The sequence below is a fragment of the Scyliorhinus canicula genome, chromosome 7 (assembly GCF_902713615.1).
Source record: "Scyliorhinus canicula chromosome 7, sScyCan1.1, whole genome shotgun sequence".
NCBI classification, from domain to species: domain Eukaryota; kingdom Metazoa; phylum Chordata; class Chondrichthyes; order Carcharhiniformes; family Scyliorhinidae; genus Scyliorhinus; species Scyliorhinus canicula.
The window spans coordinates 52,021,345-52,035,962 of record NC_052152.1 but is presented as its reverse complement, the minus strand read 5'-3'; positions in this window follow the sequence as shown (position 1 = coordinate 52,035,962).

The window sequence follows — 14,618 nt, the reverse complement described above, 5'->3', positions numbered from 1 at the left end:
GGGGCCGGTGCGTAGGAAACCAGCCCCCAGCCAGAGAGGTTGGCCCGCCGATCGGTAGGCCTCGATCTCGTTCCAGGCCACAATCGGGGGCCCCCCCTCCCCCCCAACTGGCGCCGCGCCAACCACACCAGTGCCAATGGTGCCGATTCCCCACTCTGTCGAGAATCGCGTGCCGGCGTCGGGGCAGCATAGCGTGATTCGCGTCGGTCGCGTGGATTCTCCGGCCCGGCTGCGGGCTGAGAGAAGCCCGCCCCATGTCCCTCATATTGAACCGTCCTTCAGCTGACCCGATCGCTCATCTGATCCTGTAACTCATATTTCTTCTCCTACCCATTCCCAGCATGACTTAACCTCTCTCACCATTATTTCTCCAACTCGTCCATTTGAATGTATTAACCATCCCTTGTCCATATACCTCTTCCCCTAATATTCCAATCCTCCTCCTCTTTACCTCACCACTGGATAAAGAAAGATAAATGCAAATTGTCCCAATTTTCTTCACCCAAGTTGCCTCTTGTGGCAGAATCATTATTATCTTCTTTTGTACTTATTATTCTTATGCCAGTGCAGGCATGAAGATATTGCAATTTTTTTTTAACGTATTCCTTTTAAAATACACCCTGATGAACTGTAAGATGGCTGCCAAAATTTTATAAATTTAGTGTGCCCAATCCACCCAGCCTGCACATCTTTGTGTTGTGGGGGAGAAACCCGCGCATACACGGGGAGAATGTGCAAACTCCACACAGACAGTGACCCAAAGCTGGGATCGAACCTGGGACCTCAGTGTCATGAGGCAGAAATGCTAACCACTGTGCCAGTATGCTGCCCTAACTCTCAGACTCTTTGAGTCTGGGTCTGCCATGCAACAAAGAAGGGCTATCCAGACTGAGTACCCAGAATGAAGTACTAGAGAAAGCCATCTACCTTCTATTACAATGGTTTTTGATCAAACAACTGAAGCTCCTTCTTTACTTTGAAAGACCGGTTCCATTTTGTATCAATGGTCATTCGTCATGTGATCAGAACCACCCGCTGATCTTGAAATCTTTTTAGCTATAAACTGAGAGATCAAACAGTCTACACAGCAGCAGCAACAACATAACAACTGCAAAGACTGCGTTGTCTTACCTTTTCAAGATGTAGAGATGCCGGCATTGGACTGGGGTGAGCACAGTAAGAAGTCTTACAACACCAGGTTAAAGTCCAACAGGTTTGTTTCGAACCACTAGCTTTCAGAGTGATTCACCTGAGGAAGGAGCTGCGCTCCGAAAGCTAGTGGTTCGAAACAAACCTGTTGGACTTTAACCTGGTGTTACCTTTTCAAGGTCTATAGACATTTAGAAAACTCCTTCAACCTGTTTTGCACATCACCAAGTTCACCTGTAAGAAACTGGACCCTTGGTTACAACCATCTAAACAACCTGCTGAACAGTTGTTTCTTCGAAAGAACCCTGCAGTCAATTTGGGTTTGATCCTAGTCATCTGAATTTACCTTAGCTTCCATTCCAGAGTACAGTAAGAAGTCTTACAACACCAGGTTAAAGTCCAACAGGTCTATTTCAAACACGAGCTTTCGGAGAACTGCTCCATCCTCAGGTGAAAAGGAGCAGTGCTCCGAAAGCTCGTGTTTGAAACAAACCTGTTGGACTTTAACCTGGTGTTGTAAGACTTCTTACTGTGCTCACCCCAGTCCAACGCCGGCATCTCCACATCAATTCCAGAGTGGTTAGAAACTGAATCCTGCATTGGTATCCCTCGGATACATAATGATTCTGTTTGATTTTACTACTTGTAGAAGTGCACTATCGTCTTTAATTGTATCTTTCTTGGGTAAGAGTGTTATGTAATTGATGTGGCAATAGACATTTCCGCCGGTGAGTTTGTGAATAAATAATACTCCTTTTTTAACTTCAGGGAAGTCTGCTGTTGGTGACTTTTCAATTGACAAGGGTTCGGGAACACACGCCAGTCTTATCAAAATTGAACTACACCGATTGCACACAGAAGGGAATTGGGGTTTTCAGTCTATCTCTCTCTCCTGTCTGTAACATTACCATTAAAAATTTTTTTTTACAGTACCCAATTCATTTTTTACAATTGAGCAGCAATTAAGCATAGCCAATCGACCTAGCCTGCACATCTTTAGGTTGTGGGGATGAAACCCACGCAAACATGGGGAGAATGTGCAAACTCCACACGGACAGTGACCCAGAGCCAGGGTCGAACCTGGGACCTCGGCGCCGTGAGGCAGCAATGCTAACCACTGCACCACTGTGCAGCCCGTAGCATTACCATTGCAATATTTATAAAAATCACAATCTGTACTTGAAAGACTTAATTAAATATCCTAGTTACAGAAGATATAATGAGGACATTTTTCAGTAACTGGACTATCTTGAAACTGCAAAGTGCTATGAATAATTTTACTCAGAATAATTGAAATAAAATTGAATATTTAGCGTAGCAATGAAGTTGTGTAATGTTAAACTTCTGGAAAACGAAACCAAAGAACGTCTAAATCGATTGCATTCGGAAAGCAATAATCTGTGCAGATATCTTTCTCACTGGGTGCACAGAACTTGTGAAGTATTTTATATGTCGGCACTACAGTTTTAATTAAGAATTATATGACCGTGCAGTTGTGCTTATTAGGTTAGCACAACTTTAACAGATTCTTAAATGTCATGTAACAAATTACGATGAAACTCAAAGAGATGAATAGTAGCATGTATGAGTAATGAATCACTAAACACTCCTATAATATAAAGTATTAAAAAAGGAAACAGTATACATGGGTATGCCTTTCACAACCTAAGGACATCTCAAAATGATTTGTGGCTAATGGGGTTCTTTTCAAAGGTAGCCTCTATTGTAATGTAGGCCTGGATTTTCCAGCCACATCGTGTTGGGGCATTCCGTGGGAGTTTTGGCGACTCAGCCAAAAGTCCATTGATTTTCAGAGGGTCTGGATTACCCAGACAGCAGGCGGGGCTGGAAAATCCCACCGGTAGGGAAATATAACTGATCCTGCACAACAAGTAGCATTGAGATAAACAATCCAGTGGACTTGCTTTTGGTGGAATTGGTTGATGAATAAATGGCCAGAACAGTTGTTCTGTTTTAAATAGTGCCATGGATTTTATTATATTTACCTGGAAGGGAAAATGGAGCCATGGCTTTATAACTCAGATCTTGCAATCCCAACACTGACAAATGCTGAGAGGGACCCAGTGAGTACCTATTGAGGGCCCCAGTGACACTGCAGTTTCTGGGGGGTTCAGTTCTTCTCAAATCCAGAATTTGTGGTGTGTCTGAATGGCCTCTGGGGTAGTGCATGCTGATAGTCCTATTGGGGCCGAGGAACTGGTGAAGCCTGTTGGAGAATGAAGCCAGGGGTGGTGGGGTCAGAGGGGAAAGCCAGAGGGGAAAGGGTGGGGAACTGCATACATGATGTACATGAAGAGTACATGATGTAAATCATTGAAAATATTGACACCACTTATCAAATTTCTGCAAATGGATCATTAATTCAAGGACTGTCATTGAGCTGAAGAAGACCTCAAGGTGTGCGCCTTTGGTCACAGCGTCCAAGTGAGTAGGGCTTTGCAGGAATGCGCCACACCACTTGGTCCACCCAGTCTCCTCACCAATGGATCCAAGCCGCAGCCAGGAGAACAAATTCCCGCTGCAGCCTGTGACTTAAGGTTGGATTGTAGCTTTTCAGCGCTGATCATAGTTGGTCAGTGGTATCTGCCTCCATTTTGTTGCCGACCACAAGGTCCGGAACACTGTCTCCCTCAAAAATGGCATCCCCTAGTGCAGTACTCCCTCATTATCATATTGAAGCCTAGATTATGTACTGGGCCTGGAAACCATGATCTTCAGGGTGTCAGGTGCTACCACTGAGCAAAAGCTCAGAATTCGCAAGCTTTCTTGTTGCACTATGTAGTCATTTTTCTCCTCTTTTCTACCTTCCCCTGAAGGTGATGCCTTATGTTGGGCTATGGGTAGTTTAAATAGTGGCTACCAACAGGTTTTTCAGCACATCTAAGTCTGCCCTAACAGTCTTTCATGATGATCGTATGATGGGTAGCAATGATAAAATTGAAACCACACCGAGCATGGGACACTGAAGCCACTTATACCACATCATCTCCATCCTGGTTGAGATCACTTCAGCCAATACTAAAATGGATTGATTCTGGGATTGTCCCCATGTTGAGCTGCTCCGTTTCACTTTAGACGGTGCTTTTTAGCAATTAAACCATTGAAAACTTTATAATGAAAAGAAGTAATCTGTTATAGAACAAAAAGGTATTGCTGACATTAGGACATTCATTTTGGCAAAATTCAAAAGTGGCATCAGGTTCTAAGTTATGCTCTGATCAATTACATGAGCTTCATGTTAAATTTCAAGTGACAGCATCTAGTTGACAACATACATATAGCCCGGTAATAATTCTTTAAAAAATGCTTGTTAAGTGTGTATTGTATGTAAAAAGAACCTGCAGGCTTCTCTTTAACTTCTAAGTGATGGATCGATAGGATTCATGTCCTACACTTATGCTTGCTGTCAGCAAAGAACTATCTATTTTTAAAAATTCTGAGACATTGACGCCCTCTGTACGCCTCTGCCTCTGTCATTCTCATTCTCCTGCTGCCTTTTGTCTTTGCTCTTTTAAGTTTCTCACTTGCTGTCCCGGACTATTTTTTTTCTGAAGCATTTTCTTTGTTCTATCTCCCGTTCTCTTGGCAGCAATTTCTTCCTTTGCTGCCCTGTTTTACAGAGAAGGGCTTGCCCATTTCCAATAAGGTTAATTAGAAGTTAATGCAGCATTCCAAACAATGCTTAGAGTCACCTTTGCCCATCTTTCTGAGCCTCAAATGGTACTAGACGCCCAATTAAATATCCATATTGTAAACTCACATTTCTTGTAAATGTGCAGCCCAGTCAAAGCAGAAGTGGCAATTTCAGAGTGAAAATTCACACCTCTTTTTCTCAACGTCTTTTAACTGCAGAGCAGGAGGTTCAGTATCGGAGATTATTTAAACCTGCTGAGAATTTCAAGTAGCCAGCCCAAAGATTCCTTGGATTGTGATTGTTGAGGACTATATTGGGATCGCACCTGTTGTTCTCCATCATTAACATCACCACCCTCCCCCAAATTCTTGCTCACATCATAGTTTCTGGAATCAGTGGGTGGACCTCACACTGGAGCAGCACGGTAGCACAATTGTTAGCACTGTTGCTTCACAATGCCAGGGTCCCAGGTTCGATTCCCGCTTGGGTCACTGTCTGTGTGGAGTCTGCACATTCTCACTGTGTCTGCGTGGGTTTCCTCCGGGTGCTCCGGTTTCCTCCCACGAGTCCCAAAAGACGTCCTTGTTAGCTGAATTGGACATTCTGAATTCTCCCTCTGTGTACCTGGACTGGCGCCGTAGTGTGGTGACTAGGGGATTTTCACAGTAACTTAATTACACAGTGTTAATGTAAGCCATTTTGTGACAATAATAAAGATTATTATAAAAAATGTAGTCTAAATGAGGTAGGGATCTCACACGTTACCATCACAAGGGACATCACCACTCACTCTCCTGCACAGTCCTTGACGTCTCCATCTCGCCTCACATACTTTGCAGCTCATGTACTCATCACAAACATGGCTCCACTCAGCACACACATAGCCATTTCTATCAACTGTCTTGGTGTGCCTCAATATCACACTTTCTCCATCTCCCTTTATGCAGGTCAAGCTCACTATGAAAGGGAGAGATTGTGGACTGGTGGGATTGTGGGAGAGTCAGGGTCTTCACCTGTCCAAAGAGGACCGAGAACAACGGGTGCGGTCTGCAGTGCACACCCAAGTGAGGACACTGCACCAGCTCATCTTTCAGAGACTGTGAGTGCAATTTTATGTTCTGTGTTTTGATGCCACACACTAATTATCTCTACTTTCTTTCATAGGCACCCCTGCCTGAGGGACACCTTGAGCCAGCCCTTCATCTCCAGCCTTCTTGGATGAGAATCATGAGGATGTAACAAATGAAAGAGGCGGGTCAGAGCGCTCACCCACACCTTCCACCAATGCAGAGACACACACCAGGGCAGGACGTTGATCGACAGCAGGTTTGGAGTCACAATCTGTGAGCGCAGCACATATTCTGTTCCATAGCAGGCAGAGGATGTACATCCAAGGTCTCAGACACTCAGAGGACTGCTGGAGTCCAGGACATAGCTGAGTCCACGTCAGATGATGAGCCTCCCGATTCAAACTTAAGCCAGATGTTCGAGTGAAAGACAATGGGCTATCAGGCAGGGTTGCCAGATACATTCCAGAGATTGCAATGTATAATGGAGGAGTCCCTCCATGTTCAGTCTGATGTCACAGGGCTGACATGCCAGAGCATAGACTGGTGGAATGGCAGCTGCTGTGGAAACATTCATCAAGGACTTGTTCCTGCACTACGCCAGGAGCACTCCATCGCCTTGGGCATTGTTGGAATCTATCAATGGGTATGGGAGAGGAGGTCAAGCTATCTTGATCTAACTCCTTGATTCCTTTTCTCAGGCGGTTCGTCAGGGTCACTTGGGCATGCATAGGGACAAGAGCCATCAGCTGGATACACCAGGATAAGCCCATTCCCTCTGCCTGTGTGTGATACTATCACCAAGTCCAGAGGCTCAGGAGAGTGCAACTCCCCCACAGAAGGAGATCCAAAGCCGGCTGGGACCCTCCAAGTTTCGGCCCTCCAGAGGGCGCGTGTCAAAGTCAACATAGACAACAGCGCATAAGGAACGGCGGCACACTGCTGCCTCACGGTGCCGAGGACCTAGGTTCCATCCCGGCCCCGGGTCACAGTCCGTGTGGAGTTTGCACATTCTCCCCGTATGTGCATGGGTCTCACCCCCACAACCCAAAGATGTGCAGGCTGGGTGGATTGGCCACGCTAAATTGCCCCTTTATTAGAAAAAAATAATTGGGTACTCAAAATTAATTTTTTTTAAAGACAACAGGGCGTAGAAGTAAACAGGCTGCCTCCACCACCACTATTGATGTCGGAAATGCACCAAGATGTAGCTTTAGAGTTAAGAATATCAAGAAATGTTAGGAGCACAATGGTGACATATGTGTTTACCACATATATATGCTTCCCATCTATGTAAATACAATTGTACCCATTCCAGATCTTCTCTTGTGAGTGCCCCCTCTGAATGCTGAGTTGTGTTGTGATCATCATGTTCTCTCCCCCCACATATCACTGAATTCACATCATCTACCTCTGGTCCATGTTGTGCAAAGATATCTCATCATAGCATGTGTCTCTTCTCAGTTAGAACATAGAACAGTACAGCACAGAACAGGCCCTTCGGCCCTCAATGTTGTGCCGAGCCATGATCACCCTACTCAAACCCACGTATCCACCCTATACCCGTAACCCAACAACCCCCCCTTAACCTTACTTTTATTAGGACACTACGGGCAATTTAGCATGGCCAATCCACCTAACCCGCACATCTTTGGACTGTGGGAGGAAACCGGAGCACCCGGAGGAAACCCACGCACACAGGGGGAGGACGTGCAGACTCCACACAGACAGTGACCCAGCCGGGAATCGAACCTGGGACCCTGGAGCTGTGAAGCATTTATGCTAACCACCTTGCTACGCTGCTGCCCGATCTTCTTCTCTGCCATCATCAGTGACATGTCACCCTCTGTGTAAAACGTGCTTGTGCAAGGCATCTTGTTAACAAGCGTTCAGGATACAAGTGATGTTCATTCTTGGCTATGTAAGATGGGTGCCATGTAATCCCTAGATGCACCTGCACTGTGGAAAGGTGAAGGTGTAGTGCATGAGGAGAGGTGTAAATGTGGAATGAGATGGGTAATCCCTCTATGTACTCTTTGTCATCCCGAGGGTCTGCATTCTAAAAGGCCATTCTCAAAGGGCATGTGTACACCTATCTGCCTTGCGATGATGCAGGCAACATTAAATGCAGCCTCCATTTTCTTCATGTTCTCTCTGTCAGATCATTGAAATAAAAACATGAGTTAGCAGCTGCCTCCAAATTTCTATTTCTGTGGCTGACTAATGAGTGACAGTGACTTTAAGGACTTTTCAGTATAGGCACCTATTAGCCAATGCAGTTGTGGCCATGGTTATGAACTCTCTTGGCTTCACTGTATCCTTCCCCGCTCCCCTCACCCACACCCCCCCCCCCCCCCCATCAACCCCTTTGCATCATCGCAGCAGACATCCTGCTATGAGATGGACTAGCTTGATCAGGCACTTCAATTACCTCTATTTATTGCTATTTACACATTACTCATTCCGTGAACTAAACAACTGCATCTTTTGCAATACACATGAGAGCACATGTTCTGTGAGAGAATTAGGTTTTTTTTGGAGGGGAGGCTGGATTCCCAGCTCTGAAGCTGGCAGCTATGACGTTCTGAGGTGGAGCTTCCAAAAAGCTTCTCCTGCTTGTCCAGGTGTCCCACTGGTTTTCAGAGTCACCATCACAGAGGAGAATAACCATGATTGTTGGAAGAGTTACTGCACAGAGACCTATAATTGGAACCAACAGAATTAATCTTGCATGAATGCGTTTTTAACAATGACGGCTCATTATTGCCTCTGTTGACAGCGATGTTCCTATCATGTTTCAGTTGTGCACTTCTTCTCCTGTGGTGATACAAATTCCAGATGGGTGCACGTTTATTCAGTCTCCCAATGTTGTGAGGCACTCCTCCCAGAAGCCCCCACATCCTTCGCCTGTAGCGTTGCTTCTTGTTTAATTTTCCACTGCTCTATTGCTTGAGGTTCCTAGATGGTGGTCCTCAGGTTTTATTTCCACATCGGCGTTAAACCTCCCTGTGTGATCATGGAAATCCCATCATCCTGGAAGAAACATTCATATTTCCTCCCTCCTGCTACTCTCAGTTCTCCCCAGCAATCCTTGAGCCCATTGTAATTGTGGTTGATATCCCTGTGTTCCCTCTTAAAGTCATTTGAGGTGGATGTTCCAATACTCTATGTAGGCCTTACCACTCCCCATCTTAAGGTTTACTGTATCATGACATATTGGGACCCTCTGGAACACTCCATGAGACCATTGAGTGCCCTCCCCTATTCTATCTATTCCCGATCTATATGGTGCAGATGCCTCCCCTTATGATGACAGTACCACTGTGGTGTGAACTATACCAGAAATCTCCTGGACTGCAGCATCAGGTGCTGACCATGTCCTGCACACAACATACAGGCACTACTGATAGTGGACTGACATGCCCTCCCCCTCTCTGGACTGGGAACGTAAGTCTTTTCAAGCTCAAATCACTGTTTCTTTAGTTTGCTATCTTGCGATTCTGCCCTTGACTGTCTTTATTAACTGGCCATGTGATTTCTTTGTGCCAAGTCATCCCCCCCCCCCCGGTCATGTGTTAGTGTTCAACAGTCCCCAGTCTTCCTTCTGCAGCCAAGCCTTTGCCCTCCAGTTCCTTCCCTTGCCTTGGTCTTGTCTCTGCCGATCGAGTCAAACCTTTGACCCGTAGCACATTAGAACATAGCCCCATCTTCCCACTAGTCTTTTATATGGAGCCTTATTCAAGATAGCCCCCCTGTTCGGAAACCCCCATTGGGATATTATATCAGATCAGTCATGATCTCATTGAATGGTTGTGCAGACCCGATGGGCCAAATGGCCTACATCTGCCACCACACTTTACGGCTTTCTGGGATATTGACCCACAGTTTGGGCACCACAGGATTAGGCCATGAGGGCATTTCTTTATCATCAAACATTCCTGTGATGGAACCGAAACTGGTTATTGGTCTAAACATGGGCACCGGTTTGACATACTAAACAAGCAGGGTCATCTTCTTAAAGTCAGTGGGGGCCTGTAAGTACAATTATCATTGTTGTACTTATCTGGCAGAAAGAAACGCACGATGAATTAAAATAAATACCTGTAACGTTGCCTGAAATAAAACTAATAAGAGCTGTGAATCCATAAATATATATCTGTATTTCCACTGTTTAAATCCTCATTTATCGGAATCTAAAGATTAGCACATTTGGAGCACAGGCTCTGTGTGAATTGTCAAACTGATTATCACTGGAATTGAAGGGAATGTGAGTTTCCAGGCATTGCAAGTTAATTATTTTGTTGTTATCCACATTTTGCACATCGCTCATTATATTTATTTGTATAAACATATTTATATATTATGTAATATGCCGAAATAAAGCAAATAATGATCTGTTGGACTCATTATTGCATTAACTAGAATTAGCTTTAAAAATTTCCAAACTGGAATGATTTAACAGCTGAACTCTTGACTGGCTTGAATTAGGGAATGATTTTGGCCTAAATGATGAAATCCTTGACTTGACTCTCATTGAAAAATAAAATGATATTTTTGATTCCCTAAGAATCAAAATGACAGGTGCTGGAAAATCTATTTAGATGGTATCTTGTATTGAAGGGTGGGGAATATTGAGAAATGGATTGTGCCTAGATTAAGGAGCAGAAGGTCTTTTTGCATCAGTTTCTAATTTCCACCTTTTTCTCTATTATTTAAAAAAATTTTTTTTTTTTTTTTTTTAGAGTACCCAATTATTTTTTTTTCCAATTAAGGGGCAATTTAGCTTGGCCAATCCACCTAATCTGCACATCTTTGGGTTGTGGGGGTGAAACCCACGCAGACACGGGGAGAATGTGTAAACTCCACATGGACAGTGACCCAGGGCTGGGATTACGAACCCGGGTCCTCCGCTCCGTAGGCTGCAATGCTAACCACTGTGCCACATGCCGCCCCGTTTCTCTCCCTATTATAAGTGACAACTATGTTGGTTATGGTCACACAGTAGCAGCTCACACTCTGATACCTTACTCAAGTGGTTATTCTTTCACTGTGACTCTAGATGGTGAGCTGTAGCAGACCCGTCAGACAGTGCATTCCTACTCCCACCTGACATTTCCATATGTGCATTCTCCAGCTGATCACAAACATTAGGAGTGGATATCTTTGCTGGTATTTTATGGAACGAAGTTAGTGCCCTTAAGCTGCTCTGGCCAAGCACAAACTAGAGGTCATACTTGGGTCCCTTTCACTCTGTCTGGATCAGTGCCACACTGACAATGGTGGTACAAGGAGCTACAGGTATCCTTGTATGTAGAGTATTAACCTCAGGGCTCAAGTCTGTGGTGGAGAGTATAAATGCTAATTTATGGTAGTTAAAGTCATTATGAAGGACGTATTTTTGATTTGGTTGTCGCACTGACTCCTTGCTGGGGTGAGACACCAGCAAGTGTCTGTCAGACACCTTCTGATTTAAGTGATAATTATTAATAAACCTTCCCGATGAGAGTCACTTGTCTACTTAATGCAGAGGGCATCACAGTTGAGCTAAAATCCATCCTCACTCCAAATCCACACATTTTCACTTTGGCGAGTGTTACTGGTAAAATGATCCCCAGGCAGTCCAGTAATCTCACCACTCCAGCTTGGGAGGTGGTGGTAGTGGTGGCCAGTGCCAGTTCTGCATAAAAGAGGTTGACCATCCAGTGCAGAAGGAGGATGAATTATCTCAACCATGCTGCCCCGAAAAGTCAACCATCTCATCACTCTAAACTCTCACATTCACAAGACCATCACGCACGCATCCACTGGCATCTCACTCAAGGCATCTCACCACTCACTCTCTCACACACACCCGCACCTCTCCATCTGGCCTCATCTCCTCTGGAGACTGTCTCCTCAGCAGCTGGTGGCTATTTGCACAGATCAACATGAGATCCACACATACCCTGGGACCACCCCTCCCCCTCCCCTTTGTGCAGGTTAGACGGATTAGACATGCTAAATTGCCGCTTACTGCCCAAAGGTTAGGTGGGGTTAGGGGGATGGAGCGGGGGAGTGGGCTTGGGTCTGATGTGCTTTCGGAGAGTCAGTGCAGACTTGATGGACTGAATGGCCTCATTCTGTACTTTAGGTATTCTATGATTCCCCAGTACAGCCACTTATCCCTCTTCCTCTATATCGCCTGCTGCTGAAAAGCCACTCCCAATTTACCATTGGTCTGGTAGAGATCTGCCTGTGAGACACGCTAGAAGTGATGCCTGCGAAGCCTGGCATTGATCACCATGAGTGCTACCCAAAGGTAGGCACAATAACCTTGAAGTCCTGAGCAAAGTGAAGGTTGGGAGGTGCACATTGCTTATGTACTGTAATGAGCTACGTTGGTGTGATGAGTGCATGATCCAACATGGAGGGAATGATTCCGACTAACAGGGCTTATAATGAGACGCTGATATATTAAAATTAGCTTCCTGACATGCAGCTGCAGGAAACACAGTCTGCCATTCCTGGCTGGAACGGACAATCACAAACTGGTTTCACGATGACATTGAACTGATTTCTGGCCTTGCTGTGTTTTCTGCTCACACTGCCAAACATGTCTGCCGCAAACGGGAGCAGGAAATTATACCCTTTGAGTCATGTACGCTGCTTTTACCAGTAGGTATGTAATAGTTGAATTATGCTAAAGTGTGGGGGTTTCTCAGTAATATTTCTGCTTTTTAAGCTGCTAAGATTGTTAAAAACAGAATGGTGTGCCTCATTAATATTGGGAGTAATATATAAATTGCATGGAATCCACCAGATAATTTCATTTCCTTGGCAACCTGTGTTTGCAATGCTATTTGGTTTAATGGTGATTTTGTTTTACTCAGTGAGGTGAGGGCTGTTTAGTGCTAGAAGTAGAATATTTGACTCACATTCTCCATCCTAATATTAGCATACAAGTATTAGTATTGGCTCACAGCGAAGCAGGTAAACCTCCCTTACAACTACGCACTAATGTGTCATAGAATGTTACATAATTAACAGTGCAAAAGTAGGCCATTCGGCCCATTGAGTCTACACCGATCCACTGAAAGAGCACCCTACTTAAACCCACACCTACACCCTATCCCCGCAACCCAGTAACCCCCACCTAACCTTTTGGATACTAAGGGGCAATTTAGCCTGGCCAATCCACCTAATCTGCACATCTTTGGACTGTGGGAGGAAGCCAGAGCACCCGGAGGAAACCCACGCAGACACGTGGTGAAAGTGCAAACTCCACAGTCACCTGAGGCTGGAATTGTACTTGGGTCCCTGGAGCTGTGATGCAGCAGTGCTAACCACTATGGTTGTCTTTAAAGAAGCATCATCTCTTGTCCCAATAAGAATTTCTATTTTCCACAGCACTGATTATATGGCTTCTTAAAATAAGATTGTTGCGTTAGGGTCACATTTTTGTCAAGTTTAAGCTGCATTTATGAATGGTTGGTGCTATATCAAGTCTGCTGAAATATACAGCTGTTGGAGAGCACAGATTTTCAATCTGGGCTGGATTCAAGCTTCACAAGGATGAAAGTGCTAAATTATTGTATGCCCAGTCCCTTTATGCAATTATCCCTCAATTTTCTTCCTTTTTCTCTCCTTATAGCATCAATTCACACAGGGGAAGTTTCCACAAGTGCCAATTCTCGTCTCAACTTGCCCCAGTGACCACTTGTCATGGAGAGTTAGCTGTTTATTCAAGCTTTGTGAGCATCATGGATGATAGTGCTACTGTCCTCATTCAATGATTGCACATGAGGCTTTTTCTGTAGAATTCATGAGAATCTGGTTGAGGCCACTGATTTGTGATTAGCAATGGAATCTTGATTGTTTCTTTAAATCCCCAGCATATATGGTTGAGTACTACAAACATTGTTGATTTTCTCACTAAACCAGCAGGGAGCTCGATTTTCCCCACTTCTGTTTGAAAGACTATGCAAAACAAGTGAAGGTAGACAGATAGCAACCTATCCACTCAACTTTATTTTAAGCTGCTTTTGAAATATCTTTCCTCTGCTTTGTGGTGTGGCAGTCAGAAGGTTTCAAGTATCTGTCAGAATTGCTTATAAAATTTGAGAATAACTAAGGGAATGAATACTTCCATTTCTAACATTTATTAATCCATCCAGATACGAAAGAGTCACCAAGGTAGGGTGGATATGGAAAATCTGTCTAAAACTTACCCAAAAATAAGCTGAATCCTAACTGAAACTTTTTATGAATAACAAATATGCAGCATAATCCCCTGAATTTTGAACTACCAAAGAATGTACAGATGGATCTACACCAGCTGTTCCAGTACAGCTACAACACTCGATATGCAGAACATTTTCCAAATATGCTCTGCACACATAAAGCAGGATAAATCCAACCCGGCCAATCACTCTTGATCATCAATAAAGTTATGGAAGGGGTCATCAACAGTGCAATCAAGTGGCACTTGCTGAGCAATAACCTGCTCACTGATGCCAAATTTAGGTTCCGCCGGGGTCACTTAGCTCCTGATCTCATTACATAAGAACATAAGTACTAGGAGCAGGAGTAGGCCATCTGGCCCCTCGAGCCTGCTCCGCCATTCAATGAGATCATGGCTGATCTTTTGTGGACTCAGCTCCACTTTCCGGCCCGAACACCATAACCCTTAATCCCTTTATTCTTCAAAAAACTATCTTTAGCTTAAAAACATTTAATGAAGGAGCCTCTACTGCTTCACTGGGCAAGGA